Source organism: Microtus oregoni, unplaced genomic scaffold, assembly GCF_018167655.1.
Source record: "Microtus oregoni isolate MIOR12 unplaced genomic scaffold, Mior012 000013F_ref0000133, whole genome shotgun sequence".
In the NCBI taxonomy this organism is placed as follows: Eukaryota; Metazoa; Chordata; class Mammalia; order Rodentia; family Cricetidae; genus Microtus; species Microtus oregoni.
The window spans coordinates 10,870,615-10,890,257 of NW_024543072.1; positions in this window are offsets into that span (position 1 = coordinate 10,870,615).

Consider the following 19,643-nt stretch of genomic DNA (forward strand, 5'->3'; position numbering starts at 1 on the left):
GCCTGGTCTACAAGAGCTAGTTCCAGGAGGACAGGCTCCAAAGCTAAAAAGAAATCCTGTCTCAAAAAACAAACAAAAGAAAGAAACACATACACATAGAATGATTTTATGTATATATAAAATACATTACATGCACAGTATATACAAAGAAAAACATGGAAAGGAATATGGCAGCTGTTTTGACAGTGGGGACAGTCTCTCTTACACCTGTGTGGTATCCCATGATTTCCAAAATATATAAATATTTATTGGATAAAGTCAGAGAGATTATGTTCTCATTACACGTTGAGATGCTGTTTCCAGTGATGCAGGCATGAAGCAAATGTGAGCATTCATTCATTCGTTCGTTCGTTCTCTCCATATTTCATCTCTCTCGGCAATTCTTTTTTATTATTATTTATTTATTTTTATTTTATGTGCACTGGTGTTTTGCCTACATGTATGTCTGTGTGAGGGTGTCAGAACTCCTGGAGCTGGAGTTACAGACAGTAGTGAGCTGCCATATAGGTGCTGGGAATTGGACCTGGGTCCTCTGGAAGAGCAGTCAGTGCTCTTAACTGCTGAGCCCTCTCTCCAGTCCCCTTCGCAATTCTTTATTACCATTCTTCCTTTTTTTTTTCTCCAGTGGGTATTTTATAACTTGCCCAGTCTCTTAAAGGCAGTGTTCTAGCACTGCCAATAAATAGATCTTACAGAGAAATCCTGTGGTATGAAAATTATAACTATATACAAAAATAAAAGAATCAACATTATGATACAAATTATAAGGATATATCAGACTATGAAAGACCAGTTCTCTTAGGAGCTGTCTGCTGAGTTGGGAACAGGTTTGACCAGATGGAAATTCTGTCAGAGTTAACTTGCTGTGTGAAGGCCCTTTGATGAGAGAGCAGAATAAACTGGGGAAATTGAAGACAGGCCAGCTATTTTGAAACACCAAAGAAAAAAGAAATTACAACATGAAATTGAGAAGACAGATAGAAATATAAAAACCTAAGTTGGAAACGCCTTATTCCAAATATGATGGGAAAATGGTGTGTCTTCGGCAATGGAGGGATGATCACGCTGACATCGTGAGAAGATGTCCTATTGCGAAGAGGCCTTTCTAGATCTCTCAAGATGCAGCTCTTCTCCATCTACAATTCTTACTAAAAAAATTTTTTCTTCCAGAGTATGAATGCTATTTATAGTTCAAATGATGCTGTAAGACACTGTGTGTCCCCCGTGGCAGAGAAGACAGCATCCGTTCCTTGGCTTTTTCCTTTGGGGAACTTTAGGGAAGACCCGATGTTATCCCTCCCCGCATCCTTTTCACTGGTACTCCTCTCCGTATCCTTGAGAGGTCAAACTGGTGCTCAGACCAGATGGGCAAGCGTTTATTCTACCATAACCCTTGGCAGAAGGACCCCTATGAATTCCCAACCTTTGCCAAAAGTACCTCACTCAATTAGAGGCTGAATTTGAAACTGCTCTTTAGGGTGCCATTAAGTAACAGGAGATTCTGACATTCCCCTGTTAAAGAGTCTTTGTCTGTGGGTGGCAGGATTTGGAGGCAAGCAGCAAGCGTGATCCATGTGCCTGCTGTTTCACTGCCAGGGGCCTATATTAAGACAGGATTTGTCTCACCTCCCTGACTCAGAGATGAGCCCTGAGGCCCTCTGATGCTAATGAAAAGACACAGATCCTTCAGAAAAGCAGAGGTGAGAAGGCAAATTGGTCTCTAGTACGGTAGAATAATCAAGACCGACATTGAACAATGTATTTCAAAAGAGCTAGCAGAAACATTTTGAATGTTTCTTCAGAAGGAAATGATACAAGTCTGAGGAGATATTGCTACACCACGTACCCTGATCTGATCATTCCAGGTTGTATAGAAATGTGGAATAGCGGCCTGAACTCCACAAGCAGGTACAAATAATGTGTTAACTAAAATAATGGAAAGTATCTTTAAAGACAGTTGGGTAAAGCACCAGTTCTTAATTCTGCTCCAAAGCAGATTGCCAGACCATCCATTGTCATTTTTGTGAGTAGATTTCTTTGCCTCTCTTACTAAGTGGCATACAGGATTTATTCTCCCACAAAGGTTGGCCTCACTGGCCAGCCTTCCCTGCTGCACAACTTGTGGGATTAGGAAGTGCCTGGAAGAGATTAAGGTGTGAGGGCAAGGGGAAAAGGCAGAGAGAAGAGTTACGAACTTTCCAAGTGTGACGCTCTAAAGAGTGACAGCGACTCAGGAGCCCAGGGGAGTGTTCCTTACCCCAATCAAGGCACTCTATGCTCCAGTGGATGCCTAAAGGACAAACCATTCCTGATGGTGACCAGGAACAAATGAGTTTCTGGTGATACTGTAAGCATCCTGGCAGGAGAGAGAATCTCAAAGAAAACCCTGTGCCCCTCCCTGGGGCACTCGAGCTATTGAGGAAGTTATTCTCCAGGCCTAGAATTTCCCTAGGGAAAAAGGAATAGACTGAAGCCTGGGGTTAGCCAGAGGAAGAATTTGTTCCCCAGGAAGAGATTTCACAGTTCTGAGTACTTCTCAGCCACTCTACCGGGAAACTGGAGTGCCGTCAAGGACAGGTCAGTGATGAGCCGGGCCACACCCTGATGGACCAGGAATGCTTAGTTACATTTGCCTCTGGCTTCTAAAAAATCCTAAACTTCCTGTCATTCGGAGGGTGTCCCTGAATCTCTTTACTCCTCTTCCTAATGTGGCCACATCGACTCATCCTCCCTTTTCCGCTTAACACTATTACTTGTCTGTGTAATTGGCTTATCAAGCGTGAGTGGCTAAGCTTGTCCGGGCTTGTTAGGACCCAGGCTCTGGTACTAACTGTTCCCGCAGCAATTATTTTAAAAGCCATATCCAGAAAAAACAAAAAACATTTTGAGGGTGTAGCTCCTTATAACAAATTGACCCTGGATGGAAAGCAAAGACTGAATGGGCTCACAGAAGTGCTGAGGTCACGTCACTCCATGGACATCCTCTTCTTCCCATTCAGCTGGCATCTCTATTGGGAAAGCAAAGAAGTGAGTGTCTAGACCTTGGCCTCTTGAGAAGGTCCGATCCTTGGTGTTGGTTTCTCCACTATTGGTTCAACCAGGTTTTGCCTTCCTTTTAGTTTGGGGTCCTGATGACCACTTTTGTTCAGGCTGTGTCAGTTCTGTTGGGCTACCTGGCTTCTTTTGCAGTTTAGATGACAGGGAGCTGATTTAGAAGCTCTTTTGAGTCTATCTGGAGTTCCCTCTAAGTATCTGGGAATTGTGATGGTTAATCCTGACTGTCAAATTGATGGGATTTAGAATCTCCATGGCAACAAATCCCTGAGTAGATCTGAAAGGGATTGCCTACATTAGGTTAACTGAGTTGAACAAACATTCCCCAAATATAAATGGTATCATTCCATGGACTGTGGTCCCAGCATGGGTAAAAAGGAGGAAGCAAATGGAGCATAAACGTGCATTGCTGTCTGCTTCCTGATTGTGGATGTGATGTGATCCCCCCCCCCCCCACACACACACACACACTGCTGCTGTACCTTCCCTGCCAGGATGGGTTGTATCCCTGGAACTGGGAGCCAGAATAAACCTTCCCTTCATTAAGATACTTTTATCAGGTATTTTGCCATAGCGACAAGACAAAAAAACGAGGATTAATCATATGACAGAGATGGCTAAAATGGTCTTTGGAGGCTTTGTTGAGTCATTAGGACAAGGTTGTTGAGGGGGTTCCTACTGTGATCTGTGTAGCCAAGGAAACTACTGAGTCTGTCTATCTTGGCACCCATCAGGGAGAAGTCTAGATGAGTAGACTTTTGTAAATGAATGATTTCTTTCAAGATTTGTTTCATGTTTTTAATTATGTCCCTGCATGTGTCTATGTGTGGATAAGTGTACCTGAGTGCAGGTGCCCTCAGAAGGCTGGGGTGTTGGATTATCCTGCAGCTGGAGTTACAGGCAGCTACAATGGGACATAGGTGCTGGGACACGATTGGCACATATAAAGTGAGGGATCTGTATGTTTTAACACAAATGTGAGTATTTCGGACCATTAGCAAACTATGTCAATATTCGTATGTAGCAGCTGTTGTCTGTTTGTTTGTTTGTTTTCCTTTTCTTCTGACAAACAGATGAACTAAAATGCAGGAATTTGGCCCTGGAGGGCCAGCTTAGAGCATAAAGTACTTGCTATGCAAGTGTCAGGAGCAAAGTTCGGATCCCACATAAGAGCTGGGCAGAGGTGCCAGCCCCTGTACGCCCAGCACTGACACAGAACCTGGTTGCATTCTGTAGGTGTCCAGAGAATCTGAGCCAGGTAGATTGCAAAAGTTTGTCAGAGGACATTTCAAGACAGGATAGTATTAGGCTGTGCCATTGTTAGGCCTGATTTTCTCTGGGTCTACAGCCTGCCAGACCACCTCACAGGAGAAATTGGAGCCCGGACAATGATTTGGCTATGGTGAGCAGGTCCATACCTGACCAGGACTGTTCAATTATGCATGCCTCTTTGAAGATGGATGCTAGAATGAAATCCCTCACTAGCTGAGAATTGAGTATAATAAAGGATTATTATTTTAAGGGTAGACTCAGATCACAGTCCTCTGCAGGAACGGAAACAGCAACCGAATCCAGCAGCAGGAAGAGCCATCAGCGTTTATAGTATAAGAGGCCATGTTGGGTAGCTTAAAGGCTACTGGCTGTGGGATTTCCTACAGCACCTCTTGTTCTCTTCATAATCCTGAACCTCCCTCCTGTCAAGACCACAAGGATGGACTTGTGGAAACTGTGACGGGAATCACTGGGCTTCTTTTTGTCTATTCCTAATGTGACCGCATGGAGTACTTCTCCCTTTTATGCTTTTCACAATTACTTGATACTTTAATTGGACTGCTGAGGCTGAGTGCTGACCTGACCTAGTTAGCATTGCCAGGGCCCAGGCTTTGACCCTAACTATCCCAGTAACATTCCTGAGAAGTTGTCAGCACTGTGTAAAATGTCTTTCTCAGACATAAGCTCCCTCCTTTGGCTTCAGCTTTTACCTTTTCCCACTCTGAGGTTCCTGGAGGAATTTCAGTTTTCTGGGGTTTGTTCTCTCAATTGCCTACTCAAGCGCCTAAGAAACTGAAGGATGGGTACAGTGCCCCCCCCCCCTTTTTTTCAACATCTTTGATCCTGCCACAGCAGTTCTAAACACAAACCAATATTAGATTCAGATCTTTGGTACACTCTGATCTCATAGCAGCATGGGGCATCGTAACAGAACCTTAATATTTTAGAGATTTGAAGCCCCAAGAGGAAGATTGGATATGGGTGAAGAAGAAAACCAAATACTGAGAGCCTGTCTTTAGACATTCCTCTCAACCCAAAATGGGGAGGAGGGAATACCCCTAATTGCACAGAATAAAATCTCCCTAAGGAATTTAGTCATATACTAAGATTGTTCCCCAACTTTATCAGCCCTACAGTTTATAGACCAAAGGCAGGACATTTAAGAGGGCCAAGGTAAATTCAAGGGTTCTTGAGTGCATTCAGTCAAGACTGAGAGCCGGGGATTCACAGCAACAGAACTGCGAATATTTCTCTGCAGTCCTGTCAGCCCATGTAGAGAAACAGAGACAGCTCTTCCAGCGAGGGTTCCAGGAGCTAAGACTTTCTTAGGTGTGTCAGGTAGGAAGATGGAAATTAAAGCAGTCGGAAGTCCCTACGGTAACTAAGGTAATGAGGACACTGAAGACAAGACTGGGCAAGGAGAACAAAGGTAGAGAGCAAAGAGATTGGGGCAAAATCCACATGGAGGCAAGTCATTTTGTCCTTAAGACTGAGAATGGCAGCCATGCCTGCCAGAAAACTAGGTAGGCCTCCCTCTGTTCCCTTAAACCCAAGCCCTAGCCTCATCCGCAGCTCTGTGGCAAAACACCTTGGGCAGCCTTCCCTGCTCCTCTGTTTCCTTCTCCTGCAGATCCCACAGATTTTCCCCTTCTAACCTCTGTCCCCCAACTCTTTGCTTTGTCCTAACCCCCAGCCCCAGTAGTGCCCCACTGACAACTCCAAGGTCTATTCTTGCCAGAGCAATAAGTTTGCTGACTACAGATCCACACCCCTCCTTCTGCTTCTTCAGATCCAGTCCCCCCAGTCGCATCCCCAGGTCTGTAGCAGGAAACCTGCTGAGGTTTCTCCTTCCTCTCTGACCCCATCCCCAACAGATCACAAAGACATTCTCCTCCAACCTTCCTTCCCCCCATCTCCTCACAACTTCCCAGCCTCCAACACCAGCAGGCACTCCTGGGATCAATCCAGCCAAAAAGGAACACCAGGGAAAACAGGGAGGCTGAAGACCATCACCCTCCTCCCCTCCACACCCAATCTCATCCTCAGCTCTGCAATAGACTGCCTGCTGTGGCCTCCCTTTCTCCTCTGCCCACATTACCCCTCTGGTTGCTTTATCCCCAACTCCAGCAGGCATTCCCTGCTGACCCACAGACCACTCCTGCCAAGGAAACAAGTAGGCGGTCTGTAGTTCTTCCCCTTATTTCTGTTCCTCTAGATCCACATCCTCTTCACCTGAAAACTGCTTTCCTCCTTCCTGTGGCCTTCTTCAGACACTTAGCCTAACCCCATTCATAAGTGTCAGCTCCCAATAGGGAGAAACACATTTTACCTGGAACCCCAATAGCCATGCCTATGGCTTAGCAGCAGCCACACTCTGAAAATCCAGAGAGGAAACAGAAACCAAGGGAAAAAATGCCTACCTAACAAAGACAATTTTAGAAATCAGCACCTAGACCTATAATTGTCCCAATCACAGATGCCTAAAAATGCAATTAAAAAAAAAAAACAGCCAGGATAATAGGTCACCACTAGAGACCAGCTCCCCTACCGCAGCATGCCCTGAGTAGTCCAACATAGACGGACTACTACAAGAAAAAGGCCTTAAAGTCTGGTGGTGGTGGCAGCGGTGCATGCTTTTAATCCCAGAACTCAAAAGGCAAAGGCAGGTAGGTCTCTGAATTTGAGGCCAGCCTGGTCTACAGAGAGTTCAAGGACAACCAGGGATATAAAGGGAAGCCCTGCCTCAAAAAACAAAAATCAAAACAAAAACAAACAAACAGAAAAAAGGAGGAGGAGACCTTAAAACTGACTGTATGAAGATGATAGAGGTCCTTAAAGAGAAGATTAATAAATCCCATAAAGAAATCTAGGAAAACACAAACAATGTGAGAAAATGGAAATCCCTTAAAGAAATCCAGGAAAACACAAACAATGGAAGGAAATGAATAAAACCATCAAGATCAGAAAATGAAAATAGAATCAATAAAGATAACCCAAACTAAGGGAATTCTGGAAATGAAAAATTTAGGAATTTGAATAGAAACCTCAGAGGCAAGCTTCACCAACATAATACAAGAGATAGAAGAGAGCATCTCAGGTATGGACGATATGATAGAACAAATGGATACATCTATCAAAGGAAAAGTTATATATAAAAAACTCTGCACACAAGATGTGCAAAGACTCTGAGATGCCATGAAAAGACCAAACTTAAGACTACGAGGATAGAGGAATGAGACAAGAAGAAGCCCAAAGGCCTAGGAAATACTTTAAACAAAATCATAGAAGAAAATTTTTCTAACCTAAAGAAGGAGATGCCTGGGCTGGAGAGATGGCTCAGGAGTTAAGAGCTCTGACTGCTCTTCTCCATAGGTCCTCAGTTCAATCCCCAACAACCACATGGTGACTCACAACTGTCTATAATGGGATCTGATGCCTTCTTCTGGTTTGCAGGCACACATGCAGACAGAACACTCAACATTAAAAGAAGAGTTGCTTTACAGGTACATGAAGCATACCAGAACATCAAACAGATTGAACCAGAAAACTAAGTCCCACTGCCATATAATAATCAAACACTACACATATAGAATAAAAAATATTAAAAGCTGCAAAGGAAAAAAAGACCAAGAACATATAAAGGTAGACCTGTTAGAATTACACTTTACTTCAGAAGGGATAGATGTGCTACAGACTCTAATAAGAGATCATAGATGCCAAGCCAGACTAACATACCTGCAAGTCTTTCAATTACTATAGGTGGAAAAAAATAATATATTCCATGATTAATTAAGCAACATCTCTCTACAAATCTAAACTTACAGAAGGTGCTAGGTGGAAAATTCCAACCTAAACAAGTTAACTATACCCATAAAAACACAGGGAATAAATAATCTTATACCAGCAAAATCAACAGAAGGAAAACACACACACAGACACACACACACACAAACACCATAACTGTCACCACCAACAATAATAAAATAACAGGAATTAACAATCATCTGTCATTGATGTCTCGCAACATCAATGGGCTCAATCTCAAAAAAAAAAAAGACAGACTAACATAATGAATGTGAAAATGGAATCCATCCTTCTGCTGCATCCAAGAAACACATCTCAACATTAGCCTTTATAACTGCATGGAGTAACTCTGTATCTACTGAATACAATTCTAGTCTATGTGTATATGTACGTGCATATGCTCAGAGAACCTTGCTAATTGGTGGTTGGTTACAGTGTTGGGTCTCTCTTTATAGGAAGCCATACTTTCAAGGACAGTGCATAGTTATGAATAAGCAGGTCTTGAGAGCGAAGCAGTTGAAAAATTCAAAAATGTATAAATTCAAATATTTCAATACTGAAGCAAGATCTTTCCCCCGTGTTTTAGTCTGACCTATGGAACTATCAGTAGGAGCTCTCTTGCAAGTGCAAGCATTTCTAAGAGAGAAGATGGAGGTGGCAGTGACTTTAGGCAGACTAGCACCACCTGCATGACCCCGACTTAGGTATTATTGCTCTGTGTTCTATCACAAACAACCACGTGACTGGAGAAATTCACTTCCTCCTTCCAAGACTGTTTCCAATTGCGTGTTGCTGGAATGAATGGATTGCTACATTCGGGTTACACAGGGACTTGCTGAAGGCCCACCTATTCTTAGCTGTGCCTCAGAGACAAAGGCTCAAAAGGCATCAGGCAGTGCCTGCAAATCTGCATTTTATCAAGCCCCTGGTTGAATCTGATGCATGGAGAAATTTTGGAGAAACCAAACAGATGGTCACACATATCATAAAATTCATTTTCTAACTAATTGGGAGTGTCAGTTAAAGTAACTTTAAGTGGAAAAAGATAAATTTTTATAGAACTGTGCATTTTTTGTTTTTAAACAATTAAATACAAAAATACAAGGGAGGAAAGAATAGGTAATATTTTTTTCTTCCCAAAGCAAACGCTTTTACATTTCTGTGACTTGTCTAAATAAAGAATATGTATTCCTATGCTTATTTTTATTTTTTTCATTTATAAAAGTTTATGTGTGGGTGTTTTGCTTGCATGCATATCTGTGCATCATGTGGTATATACAGTGCCCTCAGAGGTCAGAGGAAGGCCTTGTGTCCCCCTGAATCTGGAGTTACATATGGTGTGAGCTGCCACGTGGATGCTGGAAGTGAAACCTGGTTAGGGCTAGTCACTGAGCCATCTCTAGCCCCTGGATGCCTGATTTTTTTTTTTTTTTTTGGATTTTTCGAGACAGGGTTTCTCTGTAGCTTTTGGTTCCTGTCCTGGAACTGGATGCCTGATTTTTATATTTATCTATTTGCAAGGAATTTAATCGAATTGGCCTGTGCGACACTTTTTATTTTTTTAAATACTTGCTCAGCAGCTGTTGCGTCACCTGAGACCCAGATCTGATTCTCTCCTCTGCACAGCCATGCATTTCCTTTTCTTCTGTGTGTGAACCACACTCTGTTTGCAGACCCACTGTTGACAGGCGCTTGATGGTTTTTAGGGTTTTGGCATTACAAAGACATACTACAGTAACTTTACATGTCATTAAAAAATGAAATAAAACAGCTAGACTGCAGGGCGCATCCGTTTTCAGATGCTTACATGGGCTTTCGGCAGTGTGCTTCTGAGTGGCTGGGTTTGCAAAGGTGGTGTGCACTCACTTTGCACTCCTTAAAGAGATGAGAAGACACTCATTCACTGGTCCCACCAGCTGGATCAAACATGCATGAGATTCTTTCCATCAACAAAAGCCTTGTATTCTTTCTTTCAAAAATATTTCTCAGTTTGACACTGCTAATTCCGAAGGGGCTTAAAAGATTTGTTCTCTCCCAGCCACCTCTAAAGAGTTATGATCTGTCTCTTGCTCTTCTTGTCCCAACTTTATCCTTCCTGAATTCCGGGAACAGAGGCTGGAGGGTTCCTCTGGTCTTTCCACCAGCAGCTCCAAGACCTTGGGCCTAGATAGGATTGTCTATTCTTATGAGTTACCGGGGGTGGGGGTGGGGAGTGGGGGGGCTGGGGGCAGGTCAGAAGTCTGACCATTCATGGGCAGGGAGGATTGAGGAACTGATGAAACCGAGCTGTGACTCTTGAGATGTGGCTCCCTTGCCACCCTCCTCATTGCAGGGATCTTTCTTTTATTGGACCAGGTGATAAAGAGATGTCACTGTAAAAGCCTCCCTGAGCCGGCCCCTGCAGCCTTCAGTCCTTCAGTGGCACCTAATCCGGTTGAGCTCTTACTGCCCTTGGGCCCACTGGCCTTGAAAAGGCCGCTGGGCGACTCTGCCTGTTACTGGGCAGAGAGAAGAGAGGCGGGAAAGTGGCAGGCCTTGTTGACTTGTTCACTGGGCAGCCAGTGCTTAGAGACAAACGGTAAACAAAGGCAGCCTCAGCAGGCTGTGCTGCTCCATCAGGAAAGAGACTTGCAGGCCATTGATCCTGTTTATGGCTGGGAAGTTTTTCTAAGCTGAAGGCCTAGACCAGTTCACAGAGATATCTGGATGCAGCTGTTGACAAAGGACACAGGTACCGCTGGGCATGGCTCTCTTTTTTTCTGTAAATCTGGATCAGGAAAAGCGTGAATCTGTGGCAGATGAGACTGGGAGAATTAGAATGATATATTTGGGTCAGGTCCTGCATTAGTGATTCTGGGAGAGTATTTACCACAGGCCTCTGCAGGGCCTGATAATATGGCATTTGTTGCCCAAGCAGAAAGGGGGGACTCAGAAGAGAAGACATGAACTATAGTCAGACTCTTCCCTCTTTCGGCTACTGCTTTGCAGCTTGGCTTCTGTGTGAATTGAACCAAAAAATTCCTAAGACTCAGTTTCCACGTTGTAAAGTGGGGACAGCAAGAACCACATGGCAGCATTTAGTGTGTACTCTTCCAGTAAGCAATAACGTTTCTGTTTCCGAGAAATGACTGTTTTGGATATTGCTTAAAAACATACCTCTTTCACCTTCGTGTTTGTTGATATGAATTTGGGTTGGCACGAACCAAAACAGTAGACCTGAATAACAGCTTAAAGTGCTAATATAACAGTTAATCAGCCAGGCGGTCGTGGCACATGCTTTTAATCTCAGCACTCGGGAGGCAGAGGCAGGAGGATCTCTGTGGAGTTCGAGGCCAGTCTGGTCTACAAGAGCTAGTTCCAGGACAGGCTCCAAAGTAACACAGAGAAACCCTGTCTCGAAAAAACCAACAAAACAAAAAATCCAAAAACCAAAAAAACAAACAAACAAAAAACCCAAAACAGTTAATCAGAGCTTTCTAGATTTTTTTTTGGTGATGGATGTTCTTAACTCTCTCACTCTGCAGATCCACCCTAAGTTCTGACCCTTAAGGTCACATGAGCCCACTAGATACTAGAAAGCTTGATTTGACTTCTGTCCTAAGCTCCTTGTCTGATGAATCCTGTAAATTTCCCCTTTCTGACCTAAGAAAGCAGTTTCTCGGGTTCTGTAGACCACTGACTAGTCCTGGCTCTGAGTCTCCTTGAATACACTAGAGCAATCCTTCCTCCAAATTCCAACTGGCTGCGACTGGTTGTTCTTCCTGGATGGAACTGGTTTTCTCAAGCACACTGTGGGGACTCAGAGAAGTACAACCCCGAACTTCTAATATGCAGCCGAATCACCAGATGGTTGTGTTACAGGTTCTCACTAGGTCTGGGACACCCAGCGCCTGCATTTCTAACAAACATCAGATGCTGCCCTTGTGGCTGCTCTGAGCTGAAGGGCTAAGGACAGGAACCCTGCAGGTCCCAAGGTCACCTGCAGCCTTCTCTTGTGAAGCCATTTCTGTTCTCAAGCAGTAGTTCTCGAAAAAACTGCATTGTTTCCTGTGCTCACCCAGGCCAAGTGTTAATAACGTGAGTAGACGGCGTTAGTTGAGAAATTAGCATACGCCTGACCTGGTGACTTACTGTGCGAAGAGAATACATAGCTCTCCTGAAGTAAAGCAAGGGCTGGTTCCATGCTGACCTCAGAGTTTGTCTAGCCCCTCTGTTTAGTGATTCCCCGTTCCTTGCAAGTGTCCATGGCCTTCTCTTTAAAAAAAAAAATATGTGTGGGGGCTGGAGAGTTGGCCTAGTGGATAAGATAACTGGCGTCTCTTCCAGAGAACCTAAGTTCAATTCCCAGCACCCACATGGCAGCTCGCAACTGTCTATATTCTAGCTCCAAGTGATTTGACACCCTCACACAGACATAAATGCAGGCAAAACACCAATGCACATAAAAAAGATGTATGTGTGCAATCACATGTGTGTGCATCTGCGTATAGTACGTGTGTGTGTGTGTGTGTGTGTTTGTGTTTGAAGAGGGTAATGAATCTCTTGGAGTTGGAGGCAAAGGCAGTTTTTAGTTGCTTCTTGAGGGTGCCGGGAACCGAAATTGCATGAGCAGTATAAGTTCTTAATTTCTGAGCCATCTCTTTAGCTGCAGAATGACTTCCTTAATCTTAGGATCTCGCTTATTTATTCTCGGGACCCCCATGATTCTTTCCTCTCTAATTGCTCAAATCAAACTCACTTTCAGCTTGTCCTTTCTGTCTTACCTGATCTAGCTGTGTCTGCTACACTGCAGTTTGTAGATGCCACAGGGAGACACAGCTTGCTAATTCCAGGACTGAAGAGGCCTGTGTAGGGGTGAGAATGAAGCACAGGAAACAGCCCAGCACCTTCTCTCCCGAAGCCTCACAGCATGGAATGCTGGGAAATGCCTCTGTGGCTCCCATTCTTAGCTCTCACGTTGCCTGTCTGGGCAGAAGTGAGCTGGGCGTCAGTCGGATACACAGAATTAAGCTGTTCTTCCCCAGCCATGACTGATTAATAATCTACTCTGGGTGGCTGAGTTTGCCTGAATGGGATAATTGTAGTTCTGTAAGACTGGTTTAAAACGAGATTTACTTTGGTGAGGTTTATGACTGGGCGAGAACCCTCTTGAGCCGCTGTCCTGTCTGTGTCCCCTCAGTCAGAGATTTGTTCCTCATCGGTTGCCGCACAGGGACGGGGGCGGGGGTCATGTTTTCTGTTTTGGGGGTGCTTCCAGAGCTGCCTGGCCCCGGCTCCTGTGGGAATCTGCCCTTCAGTGTGTTTGTCTTGTTTCTGGGCATTCTTACTCCAGGCGCATCTACGTTAACTGTGGGTGATCCCCTCCTACTCACGTCGTTCTGTGTAGCATTTAGGGACATTCTGTAGGTGATGATGGGTTGATGATAGATTGAAGGATTGTATTTTTAATTTTAATTCGTTGCTCTAAAAATGCAAATAAATTTAATTCCCAGATTAAAAGGGAGTTATGAGCGGGCCCAGTCTGCAGCCCTCATCATGCTAACACATTTTTAAACTTATTACACAATATATGATCATCGTAAACTGGCATTTTCCACTTGGCTCAATGCCCTTGTGATCCATCCACATTACTACACATATCACTCACTGATTTTTATTTCCCTGTAGGTATTTTATGGTTTGACTATACGACGATATGTAGATCCACTCACCAGACAAAGGATATTTCCATTGTTTTTTTTTTTTTAATTTTATTTTTCTAGACAGGGTTTCTCTGTAGCTTTTTTGGTTCCTGTCCTGGAACTAGCTGTTGTAGACCAGACTGGCCTTGAACTCACAGAGATCCGCCTGCCTCTGCCTCCTGAGTGCTGGGATTAAAGGCGTGCGCCACCACCGCCTGGCATGGGTATTTCCATTGTTAACAATGTTTTGATATTATAAATAAAGCTTATGTTATGAATGAAATCAACAATCATATATAGATTTTTCAAAGTTCAGACATGCTGTAGCATGTACCATTACTTTATCCTTTTGATGACTGAATGATATTTCATTGTATGAACATTCTGTATATTGCTTATCTAATCATTGACTGATAAACCTATGAGTTGTTGGCTGTGTCCCTTTGTTGTTGTTATTGCTGTTGTTGTAATCATGATGAGAAAGTTTCTTTTTATTTCTGATTAGCTGAGAAATCATGAATGGGGCTGTTTTCCTCAGTCACTCTCTTATATATTGAAGCAGGGCTCAACAATTTGGTTAGTCTAACTGGAATCACAGGCAGGCTCCCATGTCAGCTTAGGATTTACATTGCTGGAACTCTGAATCCCAGTACTCCTTTGCTGTGGGACAAAAGTCTTTTATCCTGTCACTTGTATTATTTTGAATAAAATGCTGATTGGCCAGTAGCCAGGCAGGAAGTAGAGGCGGGCAACAAGAATTCTGGGAAGAGGGAAGTTTCAGTCTGCAGTCATGATCCAGACACAGAGCAAGCAAGATGTGACAGCCTCACAGAAAAAGGTACCAAGGCCACGTGGCTCACTCAGGCAAGAATTATGGGCTAATGTAAGTTATAAGAATTAATTAATTAGAAGCTTGAGCTAATGGGCCAATCGGTTTATAATTAATGTAGACCTCTGTGTGATTTCTTTGGGACTTAACGACTGCGGGAACCGGGCAGGACAGAAAACTCACTCAACACTCCTTCTTGTGTGCAGAAAGTGATTTTACCTGCAGAGCCATCTCTCCAGCTCCTCTGTTACTGATTTTCAGTTTAATTCTGCTGCAAATAATTTGTATGATCTCTGGAAATTTGTTAAAGTGTGTTTTATGGTGTACAATTGTGGTAGGTTTTGGTAAAAGTTCCATTTGGGCCTGAAAAGAATGTATAGTCTGCTGGATAAAGTAGTCTATAGATGTCAATTGGGTCCAGTCGGCGGATGAAGCACTCAGTTTAACTACATCTTCATTGATCTTCTGCCTGCTGAGTCTGTTAGTTACTGAGAGAGGAGTGTTGACATCTGCAGCTGCAATAGCACACTGTTTATTTCCCACTGCAGTTCTACCAGTTTTGCATGCAAGTGTGTGCATGCGTGCCTGGGTGTACGTGTGTTTAGCATGCAAAGTAATGGGCTTCATTATGGCATTTTCATGTTTGTACATCACTGTTCTTTGCTCATGTTCTCCCCTCTACTGTCCACTCTTGTCCTTCCTTTTCCCTTCTGCCTCCTAGATAGTCTCCCTTCTGTCATAAATAAAAGTAGATTTTAAATATCAGAGGAAACATGCATATCTATCTTCCTTTTCCTCATTGTCCTATCCTCTTGCCCCTCTCACCCAGATTATTTTGTTTAACATTACATACATAGCTTCATCCACTTTCTTTCAAGTGATAGAATTTCATTTTTATTTATGATCAAATAAAACCCCCTTGTATTTCTATACCACATTTTATCATTTATCTGTTGATAGGCATCTGTACTGGCTGGTTTTGTGTGTCAACTTGACACAAGTTAGAGTCATCAGGGAGGAAGAAGTCTCAGTTGAGGAAATTCCTCCATGAGATCCAGTTGTATAGTATTCTTTCAATTATTGATCAATAGGGGAGGGCCCAGCCCATGGCAGGTGGTGCCATCCCTGGGCTGGTGGTCCTGGGTTCTATAAGAAAGCAGGATGAACAAGCCATGAGGAACAAGCAGTGATTCTTTTCAAATGTAAATCGCTAGATTGGTGGAGCATAGTATTTTGAAGCTTGACTTAAAGGCTCAATACACAAGCACTTTTGTTTTTGTTGTTTGAGACAGGGTTTCTTTGTAGCTTTAGAGCCTGCCCTGGAACTAGCGCGTGTAGACCAGGTTGGCCCAAACTCACAAAGATCCGCCTGCCTCTGCCTCCCAAGTGCTGGGATTAAAGGTGTGTGCTACCATTGCCTGGCTTACACAAGCATTTTTTAAACTCACCACCTAAATAAGATGATTGCTACATAAACAGGGGTAGCGCTAACGAGCCTCCTTAGCTAACAGGTCCCTCCCTCTTATAGTCATGTGACCTTTGTAATTCTACAGCAGTTAAATTCCACTTTCTTTGTCTAGAGAAGGGACCATTTTTTGCCTTGTTTGGGGTTTAAAGCATTTTCATGGAAACTTCAAAAGTTTAAGGAAACTCTGAAAGCTGTCAAGTTCTCCGTTTCCCAAAATTCATTACCATCAAATGTGACACCCGAGGCTTCAGCCAGCTTATGCTGAGGACATAACTCGAGTCCCACAAGACTCTGGAAAGGCTGAAGCTGTGCTTCTAGAAGGGCAGGCAGGACCGTTTGTGCACAGGTGGAACAGAAAGCTGTATTAATAATCTTGAGTTACGTTTTTGACATTTGACTTTAAAGCTTTCAGATAATGTCAGAAAGACAGTATGTTTAGAACCATGCACTTTCCCCATTTCTCAGACTAATTATTCCTTTCAGAAGAAAAGACCAGGCCCCAGGCTCAGAGTCTCTGGAGCATATTGCCTGTCATGAATTCATTACATTAAAAAGAATGGTTATAATTTTCCTCTCGTTATGTCTAATGATACAAGTTTCCCATTATTATAATAACAAATGGTTTCTTTTGGAAACAAGTGCATCCACATGGCAGAAACTTTTTCTTAAGTGAACGAGACTGTAAAAAACATGAGAGATAGCATGTCAACGACTTGGGCTGGGGTAGGAGACATGCCACCTCAAATGTCTTCAACTTGTTCCTCTAGATGGATGCCGTTGGCTAATGCATCCGTGTACAGACGAGACGGCAGCCACTTTGGAGCTGCCATCTCCCCTAACCTGTAAGGTAGGAACTGTCATCTTGGCCTAGTAGATGGGGACATATGGGTTCAAGAGTGTCCTTGCTCCAAGTCATGTCACAACTGTGCTGTCTCCACCACGTGGATGGGTCATGGGGCTTGCAGCTTGGAGGACAGAAAAGATACATGTGGAGAAGCCATAGTGGCACAATTTCAGGCACTTTATACCTATTATGGTATGGATCTGGAATGTTCCAGATCTTGAGGTCACTGGCTGGTGGCACTGTCTCAGAAGGGTATGGAACTTTTATGATGTGGGGGCCTCGCTAAGTTACCAGCAGCTGGCCTTTGAAGGTCATGCCTGCTCCTGGTTCCACCTCTCACTCTGCTTCCTGTTTGGTCACTGTCTTAGTCAATGTTCTATTGCTATGAAGAGACGCATGACCTCGGCAACTCTTATAGAAGAAAGCATTTGCTTGGGGCTTGATTACTGTTTTAGAGGTTTAGTGTGTTATTGTCCTGGTGGGAAGCATGGTGGCAAGTAGGCAGCCATGGTGCTGGAGAAGTTGAGAGTTCTATATTCAGATCTGTAGGAAACAGGTAACGAGAGACAGCTGCTGGGCCTGTGTGGTGGTTTGACTAGAAATGGTCCCCATAAGCTAATGCATTTGGATGTTTGGTCACCACAGAGTAGCGCTATTAGGAGGTGTGACCTTGTTGGAGTAGGTGTGACCTTGTTGGAGGAATTGTGTCACTGGGAGTGGGCTTTAGGGTTTCAGAAGCCCACGCCAGGCCCAGAGACACTCTCTTTTCCTACTGCTGGCCAATTCAGATGTAGAACTCTCAGCTCCTCCAGCACCATGTCTGCCTGCATGCTACCATGGTTTCCAGCATGCTGATAATGAACTAAACCTCTGAACTGTAAGCCAGCCCCAATGAAGTATTTTCTTTTATAAGAGTTGCTTTGGTCACGGTGTTTCTTCATACCCTAATTAATACAGCCTTGTTGGACTTCTGAAAGCCCAAACCCCACCCCCAATGACATACTTCCTTCAACAAGGCCACACCTACCAATCCCTCTCAAGTAGCACCACTCCTTAATGACCAAGCATTCAAATATATGAGCCTATGGGAGCCTATGGAGGCCATTCCTGTTCAAGCCACCACAGCCATCATGGGAAGAGCTACTATCCTTGCCATGAGGGAGAGTGCCTTTGAAACCAAGACAAAGAAAATCGCACCTCTGTAAGTCACTCCTGTCCTGTGTTTGGCCACAGTAATGCAGAAGTCACGGCAGAGAGTTCCGGAAGAACAGAGCCCTGGTGTCTTTAGTCGTTTGAGCTTAGGCATGAACGGAGCAGAAGACTCTTTTCCTTTGGGGAGAGGTGGATGCAACTTGTCTTGTCTTGATCAAAATCAGGTCTTGATTTGACTGTGGGTGGATGCTTTTCAAGGACTTTCCAAAGGTACAAGTAGGGAGTGGTGGGGGTGGGGAGCGTTACTGAACAGAGTAGAGACAAGATCGGTCTGCACGCTGCAATTCCTTGGGATCCTCCCTGGTTCCTTCTGGGGTGTCTATTTTGGGGGCCCTGAGATTGTTGAAGTATTTCACTAAGGTTGGAATGGGATGTTTATATAGCGTGTCAATCCTGGCAGGCAGATGGAAACAATTAACACTGTATCTTCAAAGTCCTGTGGTTGAAGCTGCTCACAGTTCTGACGCTGAAAATCTCTGTCTGGATGGCCGTTGCAGAGATGGAAAAAGACAGTAGTCAAGATGAGCTCGGCTCCTTTTCTGTTCTGAGGGCTTTAATATAACCGTGACAGTTCTACGATGCAGCAGCTGCTGACCCGAGTCTTCAGATAACAACACTGAGGCTCAGAGAGGTTAAGCATATGCCAGTGCACAAGGTCACATAGCCGCAGAGTCAGAAAGTGGGGATTCAATGTCTAAAGGACATGTCGCATCTTTTTCAGAGAAAGAGTACAGGATGAAAGCAGGGCTGAGAAGGCCTGAGCAACACCCCTCCACAAACTAAGAATAGGGAGATCCATACCTGTATTTTGGAAATCTGTGACTCTTACCTTATATGACAGAAGAGACTATATATGCAATTGAATGAAAGGATCTGAGATGGGAGAATATTCTAGATTATCTAGGTGGATCTTAGTCATCACTGCGCTCATACGATGGGGCAGGTAGAAGAGAAGACAGTGTGACTCTAGAGCCGACACTGGAATGATGTGGCCATAACCCCAGGAATGCTGACAGCCATCAGAAACTGGAAGAACATGGAAAAGGCCCTCTTAGAGCTTCAGGAGGGTGCGTAGCCCTGTCCTGACTCTGATTTCAGCCCCGTGAAACTGATTTCAGACTTCCAGCCCCTGAAACCATGTGAAAATGAATTTCTGTTGTTTTAAGTCACCAAGCTTGTGGTAATTTATTATGACAGTCATACGAAGATAATAGAGGAAATATGTGAAAATATAATAAAGAAAATCCTAGAAGGCCTGAGGGCACATCCTGAAAGGGCCTGAGAACACATTTTGAAGGCTGACACTTCAGAGGGTGTGAGAGGCAGCATGGGTACTGAGAAAGTCAGGAGAAGAGGGAGGAAGAAGTAGCAGGAAACAACGGGAGGAAATAGATGCCTGTCCACCTGTCCGCACGAGACAGGTGGTGTGTGTCGTCTGCCCTGCCACCTTTGACTGCATGTTTATGCCCTTCCTTTGTT